This window comes from Papaver somniferum, chromosome 7 (assembly GCF_003573695.1).
Source record: "Papaver somniferum cultivar HN1 chromosome 7, ASM357369v1, whole genome shotgun sequence".
Lineage (NCBI taxonomy): Eukaryota > Viridiplantae > Streptophyta > Magnoliopsida > Ranunculales > Papaveraceae > Papaver > Papaver somniferum.
In genome coordinates this window covers 218,889,540-218,903,799 of record NC_039364.1, presented here as the reverse complement: position 1 = coordinate 218,903,799, position 14,260 = coordinate 218,889,540, and positions in this window count along the sequence as shown.

Below are 14,260 nucleotides of genomic sequence, written 5' to 3'. Positions count from 1 at the left end.
TACACCTCCTGGATTTGGTGGTTTGAATGGAAACAATGGAAACAATGGTAACAATGGTAACAATGGTATGCCTGGAAGTAGTGGTTCAGGTGGCAGCAATGGTATATTAGGTTCTCCTATACCTAATAATTTGAAGTTTCCTACTTTTGAAGGAACAAACCCAGCTGGTTGGATATTTCAAGCCGATCAGTATTTTCGTCTTCACCATACAGCTGAAGGCTTAAAGATTGACATTGCTACTTCTTATTTCAAGGGAGAAGCCAATTCTTGGTATAGATGGGTTCAGAACAAGCTCAGTAATCCTACATGGCTACGCTTTTGTTTACTGGTTCGTGAACGTTCTGCTGAGAAAAAATTTGCTAATCCACGTTTGGCGCTGTCAACAATTTCTCAGCAGGGTTCAGTACGTGATCACATTAGATAATTTGAACAACTTCTTAATTTTGTTACTGACTTGCTAGACGATTATATCATTGATCTCTTTATCAGATCTCTTAAAAAGGAAATTCGATCTGTTGTTGAGGTATTTGAACCACCAACGTTAGCTGCAGCTTTTATGAAAGCTATAAAACAAGAAGATGTGTTACTTTCAAACTCTTCTTTTTACAAATCTGTTGCGAGAACAAATCCATACATACAGTCATCTCATTCATCTGGCACTTCATCTGATACTCCAACTAATACACCTTTTAAGAAGAATACAAATCTCTCTGGAGTTAAGCGTCTATCTTTAGAAGAGCAACGCCAAAGACGTGAACAAGGTCTTTGTTTCAATTGTGATGAACAGTATAAAGCTGGACATATTTGTGCAAAACCATTAACTTTTAGATTATTAATTCTAGAGATGGCTCCTGAATTCACCTATGAAGGTGAAGAAGAGATAACAACATCTAATACGGAAGAGCTGGTTACTCCTGAAGCTGCGAATCAGATGCATCATGAACCCACAATCTCACTTCATGCTCTTACTGGCTCTTCATTCCCTAACACTATGCGAGTCACAGGTTACATTGCAGGTCAGCCACTCACAATTTTACTTGATTCTGGTTCACTCACAATTTCTTACATCCTATAATAGCTAAGAGATTGGCATTTCAACTAAGTCAGTTAATGATACTATGAATGTTCTGGTTGGTAATGGAGGAATTCTAAAAACCCAAGGAACTTGTTCTGATATTTCTATGACATTGCAAGATTATCAGTTCACTACTGAGTTTTTCTTATTAGAGTTAAGTGGTTGTGAGGCAGTGCTTGGAGTGGAATGGTTAAGAACTTTGGGTAATATCTCTTGGGATTTTGAGAAATTACGCATGAAGTTTACTTCCAATGATCAAGAACATACCTTGGTAGGTAACAAGTCAGCTTCAATTATGCTACTTGATAGTATTCCAATGCAGAAGGTCTTTCAAAACACTCAACATGGATTTCTACTTCAATTGGTCACGCACTCAACTACTTCAGAAGATAACTCTCAGGTAAACACTGAAGTTTCAGATTTACTCTTAAGTTTTTCTGATTTGTTTGCTTCACCAACTGATTTACCATCGTATTCCCTTACTGCCTAACTCAGCACCAGTGAATGTTCGACGATATAGATATCCTTATTTTCAGAAAGAGGAGATTGAAAGAATGTTTCGGAACTCAAAGATGCAGGATTAATTAGAACTAGTTCTAGTCCTTTTTCATCCCCTGTACTCTTAGTTCGCAAGAAAGATGGATCTTGGCGTATGTGTGTGGATTATAGAGCACTTAATAAGGCTACTGTCAAAGATAGATTTCCAATTCCAATTGTGGATGAACTTCTTGATGAATTACATGGTGCAATAATATTTTTAAAAATTGATATGTGATCTGGTTACCATCAGATTCGTGTGCATCTAGATGATATACATAAGACCGCTTTTCGCACACATGATGGCCATTACGAATTTTTGGTAATGCCATTTGGGTTGTCCAATGCTCCTGCAACTTTTCAAAGTTTGATGAATGACATTCTTCGTCCTTATCTTCGAAAGTTTGTATTGGTATTTTTCGATGATATACTTATCTACGGCAAATATGAATCTGAACATATTCAACATGTGGAGCTGGTGTTTGAAGCTTTGCGTGCACACCAGATATTTCTGAAACATTCTAAATGTGAATTTGCTAAGGAGACAATTAGTTATTTGGGTCATACGGTTTCTTCAGAAGGTGTATCAGTTGACTCTGATAAGATATCTTGCATCACAAATTGGCTTATTCCGACTACAGTGAAAGCTTTGAGAGGATTTTTGGGATTGGCTGGATATTATCGTAAGTTCGTTAAGGATTATGGTAAGATTAGTGCTCCACTTACCCAATTACTCAAGTTGGATGCCTTTGTATGGACTCCTGAAGCGACTACATCTTTTAACAAACTCAAAACCGCTTTAACTAGTACACCAGTTCTAGCACTTCCAGATTTCACAAAAGAATTCTGTTTGGAATGTGATGCATCTGGTAATGATCTTGGAGCAGTGTTAATACAAGATAAAAGGCCTATTGCTTACTACAGCAAATCACTTTCAGGTAAGAATCTTAATCTTTCAGTTTATGACAAGGAAATGTTGGTTATAGTCAATGCAGTCAATAAATGACGACCTTATCTGCTTGGTCGACATTTTCAGATATACACTGATCATATGAGTCTTAAATACTTCCTGGAACAACGTATCTCTTCAATGGAACAGCAAAAGTGGTTGTCTAAACTACTTGGTTATGATTATGAAATCATTTACCGCTCTGGAGATTTAAATATGGCGGCTGATGCATTATCTCGTGTTAATGATTGTCAATTAATGGCAATTACTACACCTATATTTTCTGGAATTATTGACGTTGTCCAAGAATGTCATAATGACACTGAATTGAGTATTATCATTGCAAAGTTACGTGAGCAACAAGATTGTATACCACATTACACTTATACAGATGGAGTTCTTCGTTATAAGCACAGAATTGTGGTAGCACCCACATCTTCTTGGTGCTCTAAGCTTCTGGATGAATTTCATTCAACTCCAACTGGTGGACATGCTGGTTATCTGCGTACTTATAAGCGCCTTCAACAAAAAATTTATTGGTCAGGCATGAAAAAGACAGTTAATGATTTTATAGCTTCGTGTGATACTTGTCAACGCAATAAGGCTGAATCCATTTCTCCTCCAAGATTACTGCATCCTTTATCCATACTTACTAATATTTGGCTAGATATATCTATGGATTTCATAGATGGTCTTCCACCATCTGATCGAAGAACATCTATTCTAGTCGTGGTGGATCATTTGTCCAGGTATGCACATTTTGTGGCTCTTATAATCCTTATTCAGCTAATATTGTGGCTGAAGTTTTTGTTCGTGAAATAGTTCGCTTACATGGAATGCCTAAGAGTATCACAAGTGACAGGGATTCAATTTTCATGAGTCATTTTTGGGAAGCTTTGTTTTCGCTTCAGCACACTCAACTTTGTAGAAGTTCTGCGTATCATCCTCAATCTGATGGATTGACTGAAGTTACAAATAGACCTTTAGAGTGTTACTTACGTTGTTTTTCTGAATTAAGCCTAGTGATTGGCTGAAGTGGCTACCTTGGGTTGAGTGGTGGTATAATACTAGCTTTCATACAACAATCAAAATGAGTCCTTACCAAGCTGTGTATAGCAGACTTCCCCCAACAGTTTCAACGTATATTTCTGACTCTACTACTGTCCATGCTGTGGATGTAGTCTTACAAGCTCGTGACCAAGTTTTGATGTACTGAAGTATAATTTACAAGATGCTCAGTCAAGAATGAAAGTTTATGTTGATGCACATAGAACTGAAAGAAGTTTTTCAGTTGGGGATTTGGTTTTTCTCAGGCTACAACCATATCGTCAGACAACTGCAACAACTTCATCTTTTTCAAAGCTTTCACCTAAATTTATGGACCATTTAAGGTCTTAGAAAAGATTGGAACTGTGGCTTATCGATTGGAGTTACCTCATTCCAGTAGAATTCATCCTGTGTTTCATGTTTCACTCTTGAAACTCAAACTTGTTGTATCTGACATTGTGCAGACTGAACTGCCTCTTACAGTCGATTATGAAAAGTGGGAGCCTGAATCGATCTTAGATCGTAAGATGTATAAGAAGGGCAATGTTGCTGGAACAAAATGGCTCATCAAATGGAGAGGTCGTGCTACTGAGGAAGCAACATGGGAGGTTGCTGATGGAATATTGTTGCGTTTTCCAGAGTTTCAGACTTGAGGACAAGTCTTTTTTCAAGCAGGGTGGGATGTTGTGATACCAACACCTCTATTACAATGTTTTCCTTATTTAGCTTGTTTGGTTAAGGTAGTTATTAAGTTAAAGTTAGTATTCAATTAGAATTGCTGTGCAGACTTGCTTACCAAGTAATGTCAGCTATAAATACTTGAATCTATTAGTTTTGAAACTTAAGCAAATATAATTATTCTTTCAAGTCTTCTCTACAACTCCCTGTCTCTTAAACTCTTCTCAATTCTCTCCTAACTCTCTCTTATCTCGATTCAAATCCTGTATTCACCTGTTAGTTTAGTTCTATTGATATTTGTTAAGGTACTGAAACATAACACTGCATTTGATGTTGATGGCTCATTAGCTTTTTTGGGTGATGAGGCTTCTTTCACAAAGAAAAAGACAGAAGTGGCAAAGAAACATGTTCGCTGGGATGGAAGTTTAATTAGGGGAAAAAAACAGAAGCAGTGAAACATCAGCTCAGCTGCTACAAAATGGCAGCATGCCAATTTCTGATCACCGAGACCAAAATTACACCATTAAAAGTTTTGAAGCAAACAGATAATGAATAAATGATTTAGTCACTTTAGATGCAGTTTGGCTGTAAAAAAAACATCTAAACAGCGAATGTACTTTCGTTCTGTGCGGTTCGGATTCATACTCCGCTGCCTTTGCTGTTCCAACTTTTTGCCAATTTCTTTATCCATAGCCTACATTGAACAAAATAAATAAACGTGCATAAGTATTTGTACCGAAAACACAAATAAAAAACAATGAATGAACAACTGCATATGATTGATCGAGAATAAATACCTCTAAGCATTTTTTCAATGAATCCATGTCATCTGTCAATTTGTCTTCTTCTTCTTGGTGCTCTGGTACAGCTCCTAGTATCTCTCCTAATTTCATGATGTAAAAACATTCCCACTGTTCGTGTTGCACCACGGACTTGCTAGCATCATCATATGCACTGGTGATGTCAGCCAGCTTTTAAGTTCCTCCGGAAGAGGAAGCGCGTTTAGACACTCACAAAGTTCCAAAGTTCCGGAAGAGGAAGAAATGTGCACAAATACTTAAGTAGCGAACACTAAAAAATGGAAGTATATTATGCAGAAAATGCTGTGAGCTAAATTGTAGAAAGTTAACAAGAGGTACAGCATTAATGATGATGTCCTAGACATGCTAGAGGTAAAGCATAATTCAAACAAGACCAACGCACTATCACCTAAACCTGGAAATCTTTAAAAAGATGGGATGTTGGGATACTATGCCAAAAACCTGCAGTAGCTTGATCGCGAACATGTCTAATAATGTTCTGCACAGGAAACCTGTTGGAGTCTTTACCCAATTGCGGTCAGTAGGAGGAGATGGAAGGACAATATCTACTACTAAACATTATAAGGTGAACACTTAAAAAGCAATACTTAAATGTTTGCTAGAGATCTTTTCTTGCTACAATCTAAGATCGTGCGGTTTATAATCTTAATTTGTTGGGCAATCTAAGATCCTGCGGTTTATAATCTTTTAGGACCTCTCCACTTATTGTCAATTGGTTTTGAGTTGGATGCCGGTATTCTAACTTGGTATCAGAGCAGGTTATTTGCAACGAGTCTTTGACCGCGCCTTTACTCCGCGTCACCCGATTTATTGTCCACGTGTTAGACCCCTCGAGGGGGCGTGTTGAGATTTTTAGTCCCACATTGTTGGGCAATCTAAGATCCTGCAGTTTATAATCTCTCTTAGGGCGCAAGGACAATGCACAACTGTTCCCTTTTTCTATATTTCATCATTCCCCTAATCCTAATACTGGCATTAACCCTATTACTGCATACATACAAGCTAATCATCTTCGCTTACTAATTTGCATTTGCATCATACCTTCAGTCCCCAACATCATCCTCATTGGACCACACCCCCCTATAGGCACTCGGAAGTCTAACAAGAGATTCTGCAGGGCACTGTGTGGCATCAAAGGGAACACTAAAATGAATGCAACATGTGCACCGAGCATTATTAGAAATGATGCAATGGGGCAGTGGCACACTGCTGTGTTTTGAAACTGATAATGTTCGTAATAGAGTATGTTAATATGCAAGTTAACTTTTCTTACCGGCAGAGTGCTCCTATCCTAAACCAATATATTGCTATGTGTAGTTATCCTGGTGGTTGAAGTTGTACTTCTGTTCCCAGAGTCTGTAATATAATGGCAGATAAAGCTTGCTAAACATGTTCGAGTCAACTGTAACGCAGAAGAATGGTGGAAAGACACCCCTGCATTCCTAGTTCCTCATCTGCTTCAGGATGTATCTGTTTGTGTATGACATTAATCAGCTTGTCATTCCAACTTTGCCCGGCCAAACCACTCGGACTGATCAAAATTGTAATTCTATACACATTGGGTATAACAAGTCATTAGACCCTCACTTTATGAGTCTCGGCTATCTGGACAAAACATGAAAGATACAGAGAAAGTGAAAAGCTTAATGGCAAAAACGAGTTCAAAATGGTACTCAGCGACATTTGCGGATTGGAAAAGTTCCTTTTGAACCGTGGGGGTTTTTCAAATTGATTTCTTCTTCGCTTTCTGTTCGTTTCTCTGTATAATACTAATACCTTAACATTTTCTTTTCCTTTCCCCTTTCCTCTTTACATTGTTTAAGATTTGTTTTTCTTTCTTTTTCATTAAAATGGAAAAAAGATAGTGCCACCAAATAAACCTTTTGCTCTGCTAGTCAATCATAACGCCTACTCAAACCAACCAAATCCACCCTTGGAGCAAGTCCATTTGTGAGACAGATTAAGATAAGGTTAAATAAGTTTTAATCTAATCAAAATTGTGTTGATGACCACCTATCGAACACGTTACGATAACCTTAAAAGTAAGTTAATCCACCAAAGATTAACAATTCATTACCTGACCCAAATTTATTGGATAGTTTAAACAGTAAATCAAGAGTAAGTGTTCTTTGAGCAAATGTTTTCAGAGATAGAGTGGAGAATCTTTGGACAATTTTAAGGGCAAAGTCTGCTGAGACTTGAGACCTAAGAGCATCCACAATCACGATCATAATTAGGGACTATACCCAAATTTGGTCAGGATTGGAAGCGTAGTGGAACAGACTATAAGCATATTTGGTCTGGATTTTTAGGGTTTGAGACTAAAACTAGTCGTCAACCCAGACCAAACCCAAGTATAATGGGACGAAGATATAATGAGCGTATGGTTTAAGCGTAAGTATAAGGGCCGCTTGACAGTGGGGCGTTTATTAAAAGGGCGCTTGAGATGGGGCGGTGATATAAAGGGCGCTTGATTGAGGCGAGAGTATTATCAGCGCCTGATTGGGGCGAGAGTATTATTAGCGCCTCACATCAAGCGCATATACTATCACCGCCCAACATATACAATAATTACTCCCCCAACAAGACGTTTGCTATAAGTCCGCCTGCTGATCGGGCGTAGTATTTCATTTCCGTCTGCTGATTGGGCGTAGTCTTTCATTTCCGTCTGTTGCCAGGCGTTAGTAATACTCACGCCCAACACCAGGCGTTCAAAATACATTCGTCCCATACATACGCCCACAATACCAACGCCTGACCATTGTACGCTCATTGTATATCCGTTCCATTTCATACGTTGTTATTTTGTTCGCCTGACTAAATTTTAGTCTTTCACCACTACGCTTGACCTCTGAAAATGCCAAATAAATTTAGCTTTTGGTATGGCGTTTGGTCTTTAGTCCCGTTTATGATTGTGGTTGCTCTAAGAGGTGGCAACTGGAAGCTAGCCTGGCTAGGTGAAAGGAGACTTGGCAGTCAACAACGCTCAGTCCTTGTCCCCTTTAAGAATTTAAGTTGAACAAGTAAAGACTGATGGAGTGGAGCCAACACATCAAATTGTCCGCCCCACCCCCCCCCACCCCCATAATAACAGTGGTCTAGCTCCCACAGAAGTTGACAACCCTGACTAGCTTCTTTTTTTCATGTTTTGCAACCAGTAAGAGTTGGGTCCAAATTTGAGTGGTTGGGCTCAAGAGATGCAAGTTGCTTATGTAAGGAAACAGGTAATATCATGAACTATGATTTTGTGCATACCAAAATCTTTCAAGGCATACTGAATGAAGACAAAAAAGGTTGTGAAATAGCAAAATCAGATAACTCATTGACCCAAATTTTTTTAATGACAAATCTGCCCTTTACGTATTAGTGTTAATAATCTTGATTAGTGATTAAATATTTTGTTTAGTGATTAAAATAATTTTCAGAATTATAAGAGTTGTTTAGATGAAAAATTTGAGGAAAAAAAATCAAAGTTTTGGTTTGGTTAAGAAGGAGAGAAAGAGAAGGAGAAAGTGAGAAAATTCTAATTCTTGATTCAATGGAGGATGAGGAGGGTCATCATTCATCTAAAAAACCTAGGAAAATACATATCAACTACAACAACGATCCAGAAATGGCTGATTTCTTAGATTATGAGAATGATTCTACACCCACTCAAACTCAAGCTCAAACTCAAACACAAACTCAAGATGATGATTTTTATGAGCCAAATCCTGATGATGAAGACATTGATGAGGAGCCCAATGCTTCTAATACACAGGTACACTTATATCCTATACTTAATCTCACTTCTATAGCTCTCAATTATCAAAAGTTAGGTTTTTTGAATCATGGTTCGGCGAAACAGGTTGAGGTTCGGCTCACATCTATGAGCCGAATCTACCAATTGATGAACGGTTCGGCTTACTGAATCTTTTTACTGCATGCGCCGAACCTATAATTTCCAATTTCAACCCTTTTTTTAGACACTAGTTCGGCTTATATGAAAGTTTCATAGTAAGCCGAACAACATCCTGAATAGCCCGGAATAGAATCATTACTAATTCGGCTTACATATCCAAAATCGTATGTGCTGAACATAATTTGTTTATTTTTGGGTTAAAATATTGTTCGTGGTTCGGCACATATTGAGGATATCGTATAAGCTGAAACCTGTAAATGTTTATAGTTCGGCACATAATGTGATTATCGAATGCGCCGAACCTTGTTATTATATTCCCTTTCTAGTGTTTAACCTTGTGATATTCTTTGTAGATCGTGCTTGGACCCATGGAAAATCAACCTGATCCAGTAGACATAATTCACGAGGATACCAAGGATCACTAAAACATAAAATTGAGGAACATCAACCTGATCGTGCTTGAGGAACACCAATACTGGATTACACCAATAATGATTTTTAAGGCTCGGCTTATAACTCAAATTATAGAAAAAGCCGAACCTGAAGGACCATTAAAAACAAAGTTCAGCACCTAAAAGCAAAGGTGTTTGCAACACCATAAAAGTGTACTTAAAACTTAAGAAAAAGTTTACCATAAAAGTGTACCATAAAAGTGTACATAAAAGGGCATTTAACCACGACCCCTCTTCTTAGTTGCACGACCACCTCTTCTTCCACCTTGGTCTTCATCTTCCGACGCATCATTACCGGGTTGGACGGTAGCACCACCTTGGCTTGTACCTTCACCAACTTGTCGAGACCTCTTAGTGGTAGGCCTTTGTTCAGGTTCCTCGGGTCTTTTTCCTTTGTTGATGATTGCATCCCACTTGTTGATGAGGTATTTTTGTTCTTCCACGGTCATTGGTGTTTTGCAACCAAGTTTGGCCTTCATTTTTCTCAACATCTCCCTACCCGCGGCAACCTATTTTTTCATTTGTCAACAACTTATAACCATGAGGTTGAAGACATTTTTACCATAACTAATATATGAAAATAGTATAAAGTGAAGTCATTCTTACCATAATCTTGAAAGCCTTGACTACATCTTCGGAAGTAGACTTGTTGGTGATCTTGATTGGCTTCGCCTTCCCCTTATCATCTATCTTTTGCCTTTTCTTATTGATAATGAAGGGATGAGAAATTTGGTTATACCAATCCATATAGCCCGGATCCTCTTCACATGGATCATCAAGTAAAGATGTTAACTTGGACGAATCTAATGTGTGATTGTCTAAATTATTCCAAAACTCAACGGTGGGATCAGGATCATACTTTGGTTCCCAAGATGAAGTGGTGCTTTTAGTTCCCTTACCACTCTTTGGTAACAACCTGAATTTCTCGTCAAACAAAGGAACCTTTTGGACGCATCCTAATTAACGGAGTACTCGACTAGGATCGTATATAACATAACCACCGGGATACCACAATGGCCCATGATACATACCTACCGGCATATCCTCATCTTCAACAACTTCATCTTCTTCATCTTCCTTCTCATATGGTTTAAAAGTGACATCATCAACACCAAGACGGTCTAACGTCTCTCTCAAACTTTCCACCAACTTCTTTTTGTTCCTTTTCTTGGAGTCCTCGTACGCGTACCGTGCTACAGTTGGCTCAGTATCAACATAATCGACATCTTTCTCAAATACTTTGGCCAAGTTCAAAATTGGGAAATGGTCATATATCCACACCTACATCCAAAGAACCACATTAAAAAATCAAAGGAATTGAATTGATAGAAAAAAGTTTTACTTGGAAACATCAAAGTAAGACTAAAGTTTGCAAACTCAGAGAACTGTTCGGCTTATATGGATCAAGTATTATAAGCCGAACCAAGTAAGTAAAAACTTCGGCTTAAAAGATTTTATGGTTATAAGCCGAACCATACTCTGAACTCCCAAAAGTTACCTGGAGCAAAGTGAAGTTCCCTCCGATGTTTGTACTTGTCAACCTAGACACGGTGGCAAGTTGGTCCAGCAGGTAAGCGAGCGTAGTCGTTCCCCAAGCAAACTTGTTACAAGTTTCAAGATTCTTTACCAATTGGAGATAATTAGCATTTACCTTGTTTCCGGTAGTGTCTGGAAAGATGTCTCTACCAAGAGTATAAAGCAAGTAGGCAGTTCCGGTTTGCTTCACTTTGACGGGATCCATTATCAACAAACCTTGTGTGACTCTTTCCTTTGTGTTCTCAAACTCCCTTTTCAAGTTAGTCAACTTGATCTTCTTATTCTTCTTATTTCTGCCACCTGGTATGCAAACGGTATCGACATCTTTAACTGATCGACAAAACTCCAACTCAGTTTTCTGTGAACCCCAACCAAGGCATTCCAGGTACAAATTGTATAACTCATTCCAACTCATGTCATAAAAACCAGCGTCCACACTTACACCCCTTGCTTTAAGGCATGTAATCTTACTAGCCTCATCAGGAGTGATTGCCATCTCTCCAAAAGGTAATTGAAATGTGTAAGTTTCTGGACAAAAGCGCTCGGTAAATGCAGAGGCCGACACACTATCATATTCCTTATGTCCATAATTGATGATAGGCCATAAAGCACTGCGTTGTACGTAAGCAATCACCTCAGGAACCTCTTCATCAAGACTCCATTCCGCTGCCCTCTGGTGTCTCAATACTCGGACTGCACGGTTGTGATCAAGAGTCTCATAAATTTTCTTCGCCCAAGAATCGGCATAACCAATTAACACATTTCCTCCATCTTCCGGAATACCATGAGGCAAACCATCTGATCGAGGTGTAATTACGTCATCTTCATCAGGAATGTGTAAACTAGTGATCCGTCGATCATCATCGTTCTTCTCTTTCTCGGGTTCTGCCACCTTCTTACCTTTCTTGTCTTTCTTGGGTTTTCCTTGGGGTTGTGTTTCTTGATGAACTTCTTGATTATCATCAACTTCTTCATCTTCAGCTATTCCTTCTTCTTGTCTTTCAATTCTTACTTGTTCAGCTTCTTCTTCTAAAATTCCTCCCCTAGCTCCCGCTCCCAATTTTTTCTTACCTCCTCCTCTAGGATCGGGAGTTTTAGAAGTAGAAGGTGTTACCTCCATCTTCTTCCTCTTTGTAGCTGCATTGGTCCTGACACAAGTATGAAAGTTATAAGACTAATTCGAACAACAAAGAGATTTGGAAAGCCAAAAACTTGTAAGAAAATAAGAAGGCTCGGCTTACCCGAAATAACACATATGAGCCGAATCATGTCTTGAAATTTTTATTAGCTTACACAGAGAGTGGATCGGCTCATACCACAAAACAATTATAAGCCGATCTTATATATTCGGCTCACAACCGATACCGTCGAATAAGCCAAGTCTATGGTTATGAACTCAAACATGTATTCAGCGCAACATGATATCATATAAATAAGCCGATCCTATACACTTGTAAAATTTATGAAATTTTAACAATGATATTCGGCGCAACCCTAATACTATCGAATAAGCCAAATCTAGACTTATGAATTGAAACCTTTATTCGGCGCAAAACTAATACAACCATACAAGCCGATCCTAAGCACATGCAAAAATTCTGAAATTCAAACAACAATTATTCGGCACAAAACTAATACTACCATACAAGCTGATCCTACACACATGCAAAATTTCTGAAATTCACAAAACATATTCGGCACAAAACTAACACCATCGAATAAGCCGATCCTAAATATAAGTCTCTGTGTCACTAAGTTCGGCTCAAAACGGATTTCAGATATACGCCGAGCCGTTCATATGCACTTTCAGGGTTCAGTTTCAAGAACAGCTCGGCGCACATCTAAGATTTGTTTTGCGCCGAACCATACCCTGTAACCGCCGCAGAAACATGATTTTGACGAATTAAATCAATCAAACCAATCAAAAACATCAAATACGAGATGGGTTTGTAAAACTAACCTTCTTATTCTCATTTCTGGAGTTGGTTCTTCTTCAATCTCTTCTTCCGGTTGATTTTGTGGTTGATTTTGAGTTTCTTCTTCATTCTCTAAATCTTCTTCTTCTTCAATGGGTTGTTCAATCGCTCGATTAGAACGAGATACTGGCTTACGGCGAACCATTATATAGATGAGTTTAATCGTCGACTAAATTTTCACGAATCGATGATTAAATTTCGGCGATGATACGATGAAAAAAAAGGAGAAGGTGGGTTCGGCTGTGGAGGATGAGGAGGAAGAAGGGGTTGAAACTGATTTTAGGTTTATGATTATAGATTTTTGTATTAAGGTTAGAGATAGATTAGTAATTTATAGGATTTAAGGGCATATAGGTAATTAAACCACCCATAGGATACCCCTTATAAGGTCACCCAAGTTAGGACTAGCCCTTTGTATGCCTTGAAAGTTTTTGGTATGCCCACTATCATGGTTCAATATCATCATGAAAAGTTTGGCATTGCATATACATTTTAACTGTATGTATTTCTTCTTATGTGTAAACCAAGAATAAATTCTCACCTGTAAAATTGGACCAAAACAGAATCAGAATTGAGTGTGGTTGTTTCTAGACATTTGAATTGTACCCCAAGCCAGACTGTCTTTAGTCCTACATTCCTTGTTCCTTTTGTAAAAGTTTTGATTCTAAAAGGACTCAACTGTGCTGTGCCTATGCATTTGTTTCGAGTTGCAACCCTTCCAACTCTCAAAAACGAGAGAATATTGTTCAAGGTTGCAAACTTGCAATGCCTTTTTTGTGCAATGATTCAAATACAACACACCATTGAATATCTCCCTCCAAAATTCAAATGTCTACACAGAAAAAAGAGAATAATATAAAACACTAAAAAAAACAAACAAAAAAAACTTTTCATTTCTTTTTCTTACACAGGTCAGTCGCGCTTTCAATACCATCCACAAAATCTACTGTGAGAATACGGAAAGTAACCAACGGTAAAAAGAAAGTACAAACTTACCATTTACTAACCTACTATATATATATAGAAGTTGCCAAAAAAACCAATCTGAGAAGCTTCATATTATATCCTAACCGTTCAGTTGATTTGATCATAAACAAAGATCATCAGACCAATCGTCACCGTCCCATTTATGCCACAAACCCTACTACTGCATCAGTTGTAATCAGAAGAAGCTCGTAAAAATCCAGCTTATAGTCACTCACACAGTCACACTTATACGTCAAAGATTTTACAGTTTTTTTCATCGGCCCAGATTGAAGCCCTTTACAATAAATTTCTTCCTTTCTTT